The sequence below is a fragment of the Prinia subflava genome, chromosome 9, assembly GCF_021018805.1.
Source record: "Prinia subflava isolate CZ2003 ecotype Zambia chromosome 9, Cam_Psub_1.2, whole genome shotgun sequence".
In the NCBI taxonomy this organism is placed as follows: Eukaryota; Metazoa; Chordata; class Aves; order Passeriformes; family Cisticolidae; genus Prinia; species Prinia subflava.
Genome location: NC_086255.1, coordinates 4713901 through 4728211, shown reverse-complemented (window position 1 = coordinate 4728211; position 14311 = coordinate 4713901).

Here is a 14311-nt window from a genome sequence, read left to right as displayed (position 1 = left end):
GTGAGGAGAAAGGATTTCAGGAGAAGAAATAGGAATACAGTCCTGATTCAGGCCTAGTTTCCTACATTTCTGCCAGAAAAACACATTTTAGGACCCAGTTCTAGAATTATTCTAACCAGTGTTCAAGCTGTTTGTCTAAGACACAAATTTAAAATATCTTTATCCTCCCCTAACTTGCCAGTTGACTTGCTGCACTTACAGAATATCTTTCTGGGCAAGTTCTGCTGCTGTACAGGGGTGGTTTTATCTCAGTGCTTCAACATTTGCTCCACTCACCCAGGCAGTGACTGCCTGCCAACTCCACCCCTGCCCACACACTGGGCACAGGCTGGCACCAGGCACGTGCTCCTGTCAGATAAATCAGAAAAACCAGAAAAATCAGAAAAATCAGGTAAATCAGGTAAATCACATAAATCCCAGTGCTGTCAAACAGAAACACTACTTCCTACTTAAAATGGTCTTGCCAACTACTGTACACAGTTTGAAGTGACTGAAATTTGGAGTACAAGTACAGTGGTGAAGTTCTTCAAGCTGGAGAGGGACTTTTGACTAGGGTGTGTAGTGACAGGACAAGGTGGGATGGATTTAAGCTGCCAAAGGGCAGGGATGGATGGGATATTGGGAAGGAATTGTTCCCTGTGAGGGTGGGCAGGCCCTGGCACAGGGTGCCCAGAGCAGCTGTGGCTGCCCCTGGATCCCTGAAGTGTCCAAGGCCAGGCTGGACTTTGGGGCTTGGAGCAGCCTGGGACAGAGGAAGTTTTCCCTACCCATGGCAGGGGATGGCAACAAGATGATTTTGAAGGTCTCTTCCAACCCAAAACACTCCATGATGTTATGATTCTAAATGTTGTTGATCAAAATGGGAAACGAACATTTTACCCTGAGCCTAGTGGTGAGGATCTGATGATTTAACATTTAACACAGTTCTGGCAGCCTATTCCCAGCAGCAGGTGAATTATCCAAAAGATACCAACCACCCAAGCCAAAGGGTGCTCATCTTCCTTCCAACCTCAACATATTCCAGCCACTCAGTCTGTCACCAATTTGGATAAGGGACTATCTTGATTTAGGGTAAATTTGGGAAAAAACCTCCAAATAGAATTTCTCTGGGAAGCAGCCTAAACAACCCTTCCTTCAATCGGTCTGGGAAAAAAATCTCCTTAGAGAAAAGTGGAAAAAATTATTCATTTGACAAACAAAGTGCCCACAAGCATAAAGAATGAATAATATGCAACAATGAAACCTCTTGCTGTTCTGAAGAGAGATGGTAAAGTTGAGCAAGTCCTTGCTGTGGGTTGTAGCTCAGCTTTCCCTGTCCCTTGTCAGCCCCTCAGGCGCTGGAGAAGGCCAAGGTCCAGGCCCTGGGTCTGGGTTTTTCAGTCTAGGACAGGTTTAAATAGTTCTAAGAAAAAAGAAAAAAAAACAATCTAGGGAATTTCTCTGCCTCAGCTAGCTAAAATCTAACTAAAAGCAAAGGAGAGCTTTGTCTTGCTCTGTCTGTGCTGCAGAAGCTCAGTCCAGGATGTGCAGCAGTGAGTGCAGGTTCTGCAATTTATTTCCACGTTTCTTCTTTCCCCCCTTTGTGAAAATGGTGCACAAAATAACAACACGGAGGCAGGAGATCTACAGTGAAAAGCTGCTCCCCAAAAAGAGGACAAACCTGTTTATTTCTTTCATTTTTATACATTTGTGGGTCCGGTTGTGGATTGGCTTCTGGGGTTACTATCCCTTCACCCCACTGGCCAGACCAGCTGTCAAACAACATTATTTTCAGGCTAGAAATACATAAACAAAGGACAGTGAACAAAAACAAGAAAGGCTGTTTATGTTCCAAAGTGTAAGAAAGTGAAAAACTGACCCTTAATATTGCACAGAAACTAAAGAACTGACTCCATCTTATGAACAAGTAGAAGGCTTTAAAAAAACTCAGGAAAGCTGAGAGAACAGCCCTTTGCTCTCAGAACCATTCTGGAAGGTGCAGAACTTAACATCCAGCACAAAGAGAACAGACAGCTGGGGATAAAAATATCATTAAAAAAAGTCATAAAATATCATAAAGTCACCACCCCAGGACCCAAGGTGCCCAAGGGCTTGGCCCAAGCCCCAGCAGGCCCTCAGGTCCCTCAGCAGCTCCAGCCCAGCCCGGTTTGGCCTGGCTGCTCATCCCCTCACAAACCCTCCCTCCCCACCAGGAGCACCAGGGCCAAGGAAATCCCAGTTCCTGCTCCTCTGGCTGTGGGAAACAGCCCCAAAACAAGGCCGGGGAGGAAAATGCCACCTTTGAAATAGAAGGAGGTTTCTGTAGCACATTATCACGTAATGTAAACAAGAGTGGCACCAGAGACAGCAGAAGTTTGCAGCTGTATTATAAACTTTCTTCCATCCCCCTCCCCGCCTAGGAATAAGTCATCCAAACAAGCCCTGGCAGTTTTGACTGCTCGAGGAACTTTATGGCTGAGAGCTGCACAGATGATTTACTGCCACGTCCCCTTTTTCCCCTCAAGCTTGCACTACACTAGAACGTCACAATTGTTTAATGAGGGACAGCACACTCGTATTTTTCCTTTTTTTCCCCCTTTTTCCTTCTCATGAGGAAACTTGTTTTACGGTTCTTGTGAAAGAATCTGTGATGTCTGATTACAACATGGAGCTATAAATCTAAGTCTTGAAAAACAGTGTCTCTCTCTCTTTTTTTTTTTTTTCTTTTTTTTTTTTTCTTTTTTCCTATTCTTTTTTCTTTTGATGCAATAGCACAATTGTTTTAATGAGCCAACTGTCTAGGTATGAGAGCACACGACTGGGGAGAGAGAGGAGATAAGACAAAGCTCCCTGCTGCATCCCTGACGTAGCTGTGATGGATGCTGCTCTAGCAAGGCACAGAGCTGCTACTTAAAGCTGTTTATAAACTTCAGGCCAGCTCCTTTCTGCTTGTGAAAGCCTGGAAAATGAAGCCCCAAACCCTGATACTCTGAGGTGCTGCAGAGGAGATCCCATTTTAAGTACATTGCCTTCATCAGCCTGAGATTTAATTATGGAAATTGTATATATACATATACAAGAGTCTTCACTTAGTCCATGAAAACTAACATATGAGAAGCAATTGTTTTTGTACTTACTTAAGTAGAAGACAACCTCCAAGGAAAGGCAACCACCACTTTTATAGGAACAGGTGTTTCACTGAATAAAATGCTTCAAATTCAGTGTAAAATATTTCATATCAGATTCTGAAAACTGAAAAATCTCAATTCTCCCTTCTCCAGTTTTAGGTTTTTTCCTCTCCCTTCTGTTATTCCTTTCTCTCTCCAGAAAGGTTGAAGCAGTATGAGAAACTAGAAATACAAGGAAGTCCAACTTCTTTATTTCACTAGGATTCTTTAGTTAGAAAAAATTACAAACATTAAGATGATATAAAAGTGGGATTGAAATGACATGATTTAATGCTTAACCTCTAATTTGAAGCATTTTTTAAAGTTAAGTATTTTATGTGTAGCTCTTTCAATAAGATATAATCTCTCAAATAATCGCAGAACAATCAAAAAATATTCAAGCTGATTATTTTATTCAATGAAGTTTTCATTCATCTCGAAATAGCAACGAGGTCTTGGGGAAATAACTTGTTTATTTTTTCATTCATTGTGACAAATGCTTGACTACACCATGGGTTTTGCTGTTGATACTAATAATTTATGTTTCAGATTAATATACTACTGTTTCAGAAACAATGGGGCTGACCTCTTCTGTTAGGAACCATCAATGAAAAAGCAATGTTTATTTATTTAAAAAGAAAACAGCCTGGTGTCTGACTTGCTTTGCTCAAGATAGAACAAGATATCAGCAACAGTCCCCAAAAGTACATGTTATATTGAAAACCAGAGCTACAATTTAAATCTAAATCAAGGTTTGAATTTTATTAAAAGAAAGAGGAAAACTTTATATTTTTCTGTTAAATCAGTTCTTTTCCAAGATCAGCTTTTAAACTGAGTTTTTAGCACCTTGTAGGTAGGACTCCAATGGTATTTACCTGTCACTCTGAACCAAATCCCAAATTTTCAGTTTCACCATTTAAGATTGAGTCCTTGTGAAATTTAAAGGAACTCTAAAATGAGGCTGATACCTGGTGTCTGTATATGGTTTTGTCTTAGTATTTTTAGAAAAAAAAAAAAAAAAAAAAGAAGCAGCAGGGGGACATATGATTTTATCTTAAATTTAATCATTTTTTATGATCTTTTCTTTGATGCCTTGGAACTATGTTCAGAATGCAGCAGAAAATGAAAAGTCATTTAGCAAAATCCAGTAGAGGCTGAGAATACAGGGGCAGAAAATCCCACAAAGCTTTGGAGAGCAGGGAGCTGTTCAGATCAAAAATCACTGTCTCAAATAAAAAATATCTCTAGTAAGTAACAGAGCAATGGTCTGCCCTTCTCTCCCAGCTGGGCCATTAGAGGGGACATGTGAGATTAAATCCACACCCACATCAGGACTTTATCTGCAATACCATTGCCCATGAACAGGAGTGGGTAGAAAATATGGATTATGGTGCTTTCTGTTAAGCAAGTTCAGAATCCTTAAACACTGTATTGTGCTCTTAAGTCCTCCCTACCCCCATAAAAAAATAAAAATAAAAATAAAAATAAAAATAAAAATAAAAATAAAAATAAAAATAAATAGAAATAGAAATAGAAATAGAAATAGAAATAGAAATAGAAATAGAAATAGAAATAGAAATAGAAATATAGAAATAGAAATAGAAATAGAAATAGAAATAGAAATAGAAATAGAAATAGAAATAGAAATAGAAATAGAAATAGAAATAGAAATAGAAATAGAAATAGAAATTAAATAGAAATAGAAATATACATGTAACTATAAATATAAATATAAAATATAAACAATATATGTACAAACTAGATCTGGACTATCCAGGTAGCCTCCCAAGACAGCCGTATGTAAAGTTAAACTTTCCACATTAATGAATTTATGATGAGCTAAAAATAAAATGAGGACTTTCCACATAGAATTATTATTTTTAAAAAATTAAAAATAAAAAATTTGCAAAGAGATTAGAATTAATTATGTAAGGATGCAGGGACACTGTCACTTTTGGAAATGCTAAGCAGAGCAGAAACCTTCCAGGCTGGGAAAGCACTGCCTGCCTCTTAGGAAGGGAAACTGTTAAAGTAAACAAGATTCTCTCATTTCAGAAGTATTTGAACAATGGTTAGTTTCAGTTTAGCTGCTGAACTTTCCCCAGGCTGGCTGTGCTCACAGCACAAGGTGTACCAGCCCTGGAGAACCATCCATCAACCTGGAACCGCTCTGCATCTGCTGCTTGAGCTTTTTGACTCGGGCTGCACAATTTTAACCCAGAAAGTGTCAGAACTCTGCTTTCAACCTGGATCTGCAGCCTTCAAAGCCCAGCACAATTTCCTGCATCCCACCAGCACCATCCCCCTCTCCTCCCACCACACACACTCCGCTTTTCCTCACCGCTGCCCCAAAAAGCGCTGCACACGCATTTCTGGCTCCCAAGGAAAACAGCAGGGAGTGGGTGTACTTCCTTCAGATTGCATTGTGCTCAAAGATAAGCCAAGCACAAAACAAAGAGCACGTTATGAGCAACTGGAATAGCAGCTTCTGAGGTTTCCAGGGCTTCAGTAAGTTTAAAGTGGATATTAATGACAAACTTTCCTGATTGTCAGCTCTGCCATGGCTTTTTACTGGGTGAATCAGGAGAGGACAGAGCTTGCTGATAATGCTGAGTTTGTGGTGTTGCTCAGCAAGGGGAAGGTCAGAAATGTTGTGGTGCACATCTGCTGGTGCAAATTCCACTTAGGATATGCACAAAGAGGTAAATTTACCCAGGTTTGTTACTTTTCAGTACATATCAGAGCTCCACAAAGAATCTTGTTTAACAGTTTCCCTTCCTAAGAGGCAGACAGTGCTTTCCCAGCCTGAAATATTTCTCTTCTTAGCATTTCCAAAAGTGACAGTGTCTCTAGATCCTTACATAACTAATTCCGATCTCTTTGCAAATTTTTGATTTTTTTTTAATAATTAGTCTATGTGAAAAGTTCTAGATTTTATTTTAGCTCATGACAAATCCAATAATGTGGAAAATCTAAGTTTACACATGGCTGTCTTGGGAGGCTACCTGGATAGTCCAGAACTAGTGTGTATGTATATTATTTATCCTCCCAAAAACCTGGCTCGCTGGGGTGGAACATCCTGGGTGAGATGTGTCAGGCAGGACATGCTCCAAATGGAACTTACCTATGTTGCATAAAATCTTTCATTATAGAGGGATTTAGCAAGCTTTTCTCAAAAAATAATCCTCTCCCACTTCTGATGTTTGCAAAAAGCTTCTGGCACTTGGCAAGCAGAGCATCTTTGACTTAGGAAAAAGAGCTTTTGTTTGTCTCATCAAATTCTTTTTGGTTTGTGTTGATATGAAATTGTTAAAAATCTCCATTTCCTTTCTCCAGCCTGCCAAAATAGCAATTAACTACAAAAGGTGGCTGATTAAAGTCTCAAAGCAACACAGAGTTTGGAATGATTTTAGCTCTAAGTGATAGTCTCTGCAAGTGAAACCATTTGTTTTAAATCCTGTTATCTGGAATGTACTACCTAGGAGCAGCTTGTAACACACAAAGATTAAGAGCAGTGCCTTAGAAAAGAACTATGAAGGTTGCCTTCAGATCTTGGGCTTGTTTAAAAGCAAGAAGAAAGTATCATAGAGAAGTTCTAAAAATGAACTTTACTATGAAGTTGTGTAGAATAACTTGCCATCAGCTGAAAAATTGCTTGCTAAGACAGCACAGAAAATCAGAGTAGTTTGGCTTTAGGGGTATTTGTAGGTATTATAGTGAATATACCGGCCCTAACAGAAAGGGTAAGGGTTCTCCACATTGTTTTTTCCCCAGTATAAAATTTGGACAGTGCTAGGATTGCCACTCTGAAGGATCTGCCTGGTTTAGGCCAGAATACACCAGAATTAACCTCTGGAGAGATTCTATCAAAGCTGTCCCCAAGTCAGTCCCACATATGATGCAGCATTTTCCTAGTGCCAACAGCAAGTCTAAGATGTAGAGATCCCTAAAATTACTACAGAAATACTTACCCTGAAGCATCATCAAGCCAGTAATATCTCCAGAGTTTTAGGGTCCTTGAATCTATGAGTTACACCAGGTACAAGAAATTACATAAAAATCACAAAAGTCATTAGTTGGCCAATGATTTTTTTTAAATCACATATATTAGCAGGCTCAAGATGTGAAAAATTAACAGTCATGTGGTCCAGAGCAAGTGTGCTGCCCTGAGTTTAAATATAATGTGGAAAAGGGTGGAAGCCCTCAAATGGACTCTTATATTTACATTATGTATTATCAGGATCCAAACCAGCATAGAAACATCAATAACCTGTTTTGATTTTTTTCTATTTTTTAAGTGATAGTTCACAAATGCAAACCATGAAGAAGAACAAAGTAGGGGAAAATAGAAAAGGGCTCAAATAATTTGATTGCACGCCTTATGACTGCACATATTACATTTTATATCTATGTAATTCAGATAATTAAGCATCAGATAATCCACACAGACTCTGCTTTGACCATGCTACAGGGATAATATTGTCACAAGAATGATTGAGAACAACTGGCATGGTGCCAATACCCAAAAGTGGGGAAAAGACCCAAAAATGCATATTAAAAATTAATGGCATAGGAAATCTAAAATGACATGCATTTAACTGCATAAGAAGGAACAACATTTCTAATAACCTGTGTTTCAAAGGTCTGCTAGGCTGAGACAAAACCTGACTTTGAGAAGCAAGGTACCACAGAGAATACAGGAAGGAAAGTGCTGGGAGTAGAAGGAAACCACTTTTTCCTAACTACAAAACCTGATTTGTGTCCAAACATTCATCATGGGCCATCTAGGAAGACTCTTCCTTGCCACCACACTCCAGTTCTCCTAGAAAGCCAAAAATCACTGACATGATAAAAGATGTTGGATCTATCATTCTTAGCAGGAAATCCTAAAGAAAATACACCTCTGTAAAACTCAGTATTGAAAAACGGCTGGATTTTGAGCTTTCGTTGACATAAATGACTTAGTTCTTTCTAATTCCATCCTTTTGAATGACCTCCCATATTCTAAAAAGTATTTGGTACTTTTTCTTAAAGTATCAATGTTTGGAGTGATCATATGAAAACTTCAGGAATCATTAGAAAAAATGTCTAGTAAAGATAAACTCTTAAATCCAAACCCTAGAATTTTAATTTAAAAAATCTCAGATTTTAGCTGTTCTAGCACCTAGCTAAATATTAGAAATGGGAAGGATAGACAAGAGGGTTTAGATATTCAGGTTTAGAATAGTGAGCTGCAGACCTAAACTTTATTGTCAGAGCAGACAAGGCTACTTTTAAATTCAACATTTCACAATTTAGATCCTCATGCCAAAATGTATTGACTTTGCAAAATAAATAATGTCCTTCCAATAAGTACTCCTACTGAAAATACATATCTATATATATATCATTCTCTGAATAAGAATAAGAAGTTATTATAAAGTTACATATTTAAATCAGTGTTCTGGGATTGTTATGGAGTTGGACTTGCATTTATAAGAACTGCTTTGAGTTGCTGAAAAATCTGAATTAGAGAGCGGATGTGGAAGCAAATTCTGTTTGATGAACACGAGGCACGCTTGAAACCAGCTCAGAAAATTGTCCAGAATTTACCTTGAAAGACAATGGAAGGCTGAATGTCATAGAACAAGGCTGAAAACTGTTGGTTAACTTGCTAAATGCATCTCATTTCAACTCTTCGTATATTCATGCACCAGAAACCTCAGCCCTGACTCCTGAATCCCTGCTCAGAGCCTTCCCAGGTCCCCCTGGAGGGACAGTCAGAACCCCATCAACTGCAGGACAAGTTCCAGTTCGTTCCCTGAGCAGCCTGGTCAGAGCTTGTTGGAAAAACCCAGCTCTACAAAGACAGGGCAGTTGAGAGGTGTTTTTGAAGATTTTGTTCTATTATCAATCTCATAGAAGGGTGAGACACAATAGGTGTAAAACTTAAAGCCATTTTGTCAGAAGTCAACCTATCTCTTTGTTACAACACCTTATAAATGTTTTTCAGCCTAATTAGCTTTTGCCACACAATGCTTCTAATACTTCTAACACCGCTCACCTATTATTTTACCCCACGTGGTCTTGCTACAATGCATCTTCCACAGTTCTAATTCTCAAAAACACCTGGTCTGTTTGCAAGGTCATAATTTAAACTTGTTTCCAGTTCAATTTCTCTCTCAGCGTCTTCTCTATGCCACGGCCTTTCCGAGTCAGCACACCTTGTCTCAGAGTTTGCACACAGATGTACAAGACTGTGTGAGCTTTCAGTCAGGCTTTGAGAATCCTCTACAGAACTGGCAGAGGTTTTTGAAGGCATGGCCCATGTGCACATCTCCTGTGCAGAAAAGATCCTTTGTTCAAAGCTCACTGCCTCTTCTTCCTCTCTCCAATTATCTGCACACAGCTCTAACTTATGGTGTGTGTGCTCTTAGCACATTTCCTCTGCTTAGGGAAAAAAGAAACCAAACCTCCCCTCAAAAAACCCCACAGCCAACAAAACCACCACTTTTATGGCCATAAGCCAGGTCTTACACTAATAATGAGATTTATATTAAAACCAGCAGTCGGGTACCTCGGTTCCTATTTTCTGGTGTCCTGTGATGTACAGAGCAGTCTGAGCTGTGCTGCATTTGGGGTAATTTTGTCTTATTTCACAGGACAAAGACTGAATGTACCCTCTGTGCCTTGGTACAGGGGGGTCATTTTGCTACATATTTATTTCGAGTCCCAGTGTAGCACAGAAATGGGGAAAAGCAGAGGCAAGGATTAAACTCTCAGTATGGAAAGGGAAGTTTGAAGCAGGATCAGCCCAGAAGAGGCTTTCAGGAAGCATAAAGGAATGATGAAAGCATGGAACTTCCTCAGGACTTGGTTTGTTAACATTACCATGGGTTGGTGAACGTGAGGTATGAAAAACAAACAGGTCCTTTAGCCATGTGAACAGATTCCACAAAAAATCACCCAGGCTGAGCCTCTGCACATGGCAGAGATTTCACAGCTCCACATTGCTGCTCTTCCCTCATGGAGAACTCCAGTTTGCATAGGAAAATATCCATCTCTATAACCCTTCCTTCATCATCATTCCAAAAGTTTTATGGCTTTATGTGAGTACAGTGGCATCCCTTATTCTAACATCCTCCACAGCAAGAATCAGACTTTTGGATGTGGAAAACAGCAAGATTTCAGGCTTTAGAAGCTTAAAGGAAAGTGACTTTGGGGAAAAGCCTCTGGAATGGGGTGTAGGTGGGCAGTGGTGGTGGTTGCTGTACCTAAACCTCAGCAGGTTCTCGTGTCTCTTCTCAGGTGCCCTTCCCTGTAAGCCTGCAGGAGTCCTCATCCCCAGGCTCAGCTTTCCAAGAGTGTTGAGAAGGACAGGAGAGGAGAGACAATTACAACTCCTAATCTGCTTTGTGGAAGAATTTTAAGAATTTAGGCAAATATTCATCAGAAACGAACCAGAGAGCTTATTTTGCCTCAGCCATTTAGAAGGGGGGAAGGAGAGAGGTTCCAAACAATTCTGAGGTCTCAACAGTTCCTGAAATATCCAGAAAAGAAGACGAAAAAAAAGGAAAAAAGGACCTGAAAATTCAGGTTTCAAAAATAACTGACATATTTTTCTCTTTGCCTATCGTAAGCACAAACCACAGGAGCAAGTTGAAACCCCTGCCTTTTCCTTGCCCAACTATTCAAGTGAGGCAAAAGATTTTCTCTCTCCAAGGTGAATAAACTTCAGCCATATGTAAAGTCCTGCTTAAATATTGACACAGACCAGTATATTCTCCACTACCCAGTATTTTGTTAGCAATTAAAGTATTAGATAACAAGGCACATGTACACAGCTGGATGGAGAAACCTCAAATTTCTGAACAGCGTCCCAGTTTCAAGAGTCAGCGTGGAGTCCAAATGACCTTTATCTTGCCAGTGTTAACAAATTTAGATTAAGTACACAGATACCAAATTCCTTGCATGATTTATCGACTATGTAATGCTAATTTTTGCACCCATACCATTTGTACAGGCTCATTTGACTCGGTACTGTATGAAGTACCACGTCAAGCATGTGGCAGTGTTGGAGATGAATGGGGATGCTGGGTTTTTTTCTTGGGAGTATTTTCCCCTCTAAAATAACCTGTGAGCACGCTGCTAATTGGAAAATCACAGAGCTATGGTGGGTCAAGTGGGCAGAGGAGACACCAAGATGCTGCAGAGGGCAAGGGCAGTGCTCTGAGTAGGGTGGAGCAAGGACCTGCTTGGATGTTGCCTAGAGGATGAGGCCAAGGTCCTTCTGCATTCTCAGGAGAGAGAAAAAGAGATGACAGATGGAAACAGCAACTTTCATTCTGTACATCAGAAAGGAATGAGAAAGCTGACAGTAGAAACACAGATCTGTCCTGCTTTATTTAAAGCAATGCTTTATTTATTTATTTTAAAAAGCAATGCTTTATTTATTTATTTAAAAAAGCAATGCTTTATTTATTTATTTTTATTTAAAGCACAAATGACTGGCTTTGAGATGTGGGTAAAAGTGAAACTCAGAATATTGCTCTACTTTCCAAGGTTTAAAGCTCTTGTTAGAAGCCTTGTTATGACATCAAATTCCAAAACAAATGTATCTGTTTCCAGATGTCCACCAGTAGTACTTCAATTACATTTGTGTTTGTCTATATACAACTATGTCTTTCTATTCAATGTTCTGAAATACATTTTCATTTGCAGGTAGAGTCTGGCAATCAGGGTGTTGCAACACTAGCCTTCCTCCAAAAATAAAACCAATTTTAAAGGTTTCTGCTTTCACACCCTCCACACATGATCATCCCAACATCACTGTTCACTGCCCACCACTTGCACCAGTACAGCATTTTGCAGCGGTCTGCTGGAAATTGTATTGGTGAAGTCATAAAAGTTATAAAACTGAAAGCAAAAATGTGAGTGCAACCATTGCCTGGACCTATGACTGTAGAACAGGATTCTTTAAGAGCCCTTGCTGTGATTAGATGATTTCACACCACTCATTTCAAAGGGAACTCCCTGCCAGCTGATCTGATTCCCACTAAGGCATAAAACATCTCCTTGTATTTCAGAATAAGTCATCTGACCCTCTCAGCCCTACAGCATTTGAGACTCAATATCACCATCTAAAACCCAGTCCAGCTCTGTTTCATGGGGTATTAGAACAGCAGAGCAGCACTGTAGTTAAAAGTGGAATATTTATCCATACTCACATTGATAAGGAGAGGCAGCCGTAAATAACATTTATCCTGGTAAAAATAAGGTTTTTAAGCATGGTGCTTTAGTAGCTGTCTCTTGTAGCCTGGAACGTGCTGCATCTCTGACTCTCCTTTCTATGAAAACCCAGAATAATTATTTTTTAAATTAACCAAACACAGGTTTGTATAAAAAGAAAATCATTGAGGTATACAATTCCCTGAATACAGCTGTGAGGTCAGGAGGTCAGGCACATGCTGTGTGCCAATAGCAAAAGGTTAGAGTGGATTTTTAAATCCATTATGCTCAAGAGTATGTTCAAAATTGTGAAGAAAAGGTTTGCTTCTTACTTGATATCCTCACAGCACATGAAAATCCTGCACACTAAACATAGATTTATATTAGAAGACAGCTTCTTTTTTTTTTTTTTAATGACAGAATTATTTTGTAATCAAATGCCACAACCAGATACCACAAGAATAACTTAATGATGTAGGAACACAGAGCTGGCACAAAATAAAGTACAGCTCACAACCTCAGGCTGTGTAAACTGATGCAACTTCCTTGGTTATCCATTTATACCCCTTTATTCATTTACTTTGGTAATTCAGAAACCCAATTTAAGATTTCATATGATCTCAGGAAAGAATCCATAACCCTCAAACATCTGCAGTGATAGTCAACTGATCAATACAATGATGGCATTCACATGAATTTCAGCAGAGCACAATTGAGGGCTTGTGCTGAGCTCTGGGATATGTGTGATAAAATATTTTGGTTTAAATCACTCTTGTCTGAAAAGTAAACCTAATCTAGCAATTCAGGATTCTGGCTTCTCCAGAAGGATAAAGGAAAACAGATTTACCAGGCTGCAGTTGGGAATCTCAGCTTTCTGCCCTATGACAGTCAGTTATTCTAGAAACTCAGGTTTATCTGTCAGGTTTTGTGCTTATTTAGGAGCTGAATGAACAACCTGATTTCTCAATTGAATTTTAGAGACAATAAAATGTTTGACGGATTTCACTTCCTTGAATGCAGAGACTCCATGAACAGACTACAACCTGTTTGGATGCTCTCCTTAGGAAAACCACAGCAGGAATACTTTTATTTCTTTATTGCCCTTCTTTCATCAGTTTTTCCTAGAGCTGCTAAACCCTCTGTGCTGAAGCCATTTTCTCTGACAGTCTCCCCAGATAAATTTTCCAGCCACTGCTACCAGGCTGTTGTGCCCCATTCCCTTTACACCAATACCCACACGTACCCTGTGTCAGCCAGCCTGGGGACACACCCTGAGCACAGCTTGCACACAAACAGCCCCTAAAAGAACAGAAACTTTCAGCAGTGGCAGCAAAAATCCTGCTGTAGAGCCCCAAGTGCCCCTTGCCACTCCCATCCCATCACCTGAGATCTGCCTCTCCTCTGGCATCACATCCTGATTTCAGGATTGGTGTGAGCACTCTGTGGATGGAATGCAACCTTCAGCAAAAGGCAGGAACAAATATATTTTCTATGCTTTTTCTTTTTTCCTCCAAAATTATTCTCCTGCTGTGCCTACAAGACAAAGCTGGCAGCATGATTCCCTTCCTCATTGTCACTGCAGTGGCTGCTGTGAGCAGACACAAGTGCTGCACTCACTTTTTTCTCCTTTCTTTTGGAAGTGTTGGGCAAATATCTGCAATGCAAAAGTCTCAAATATGAAATTCAACTTCTGCTGACGCAAATTATTTCAAAGGTTGCTTTTATACGTGGTCAGACTGCAATGCTCTTGGTGTGTGAGGTCCAAAGAAGGAAGGAAAAGGCCAAAGTGAATTCACTTCAAAACCCAAGCAAATACTCATGGAATATTTTGGCAACTATTCACCAAGTCTAGTCTGCATCACATTTTTAATCCGTGTCCATTTCTCATTGCCAAACCAGTGAGACACTCCTGCTGTCTACAGTGCTGTCCAGAAAGGACAACATTTTGTAAAGCAGAA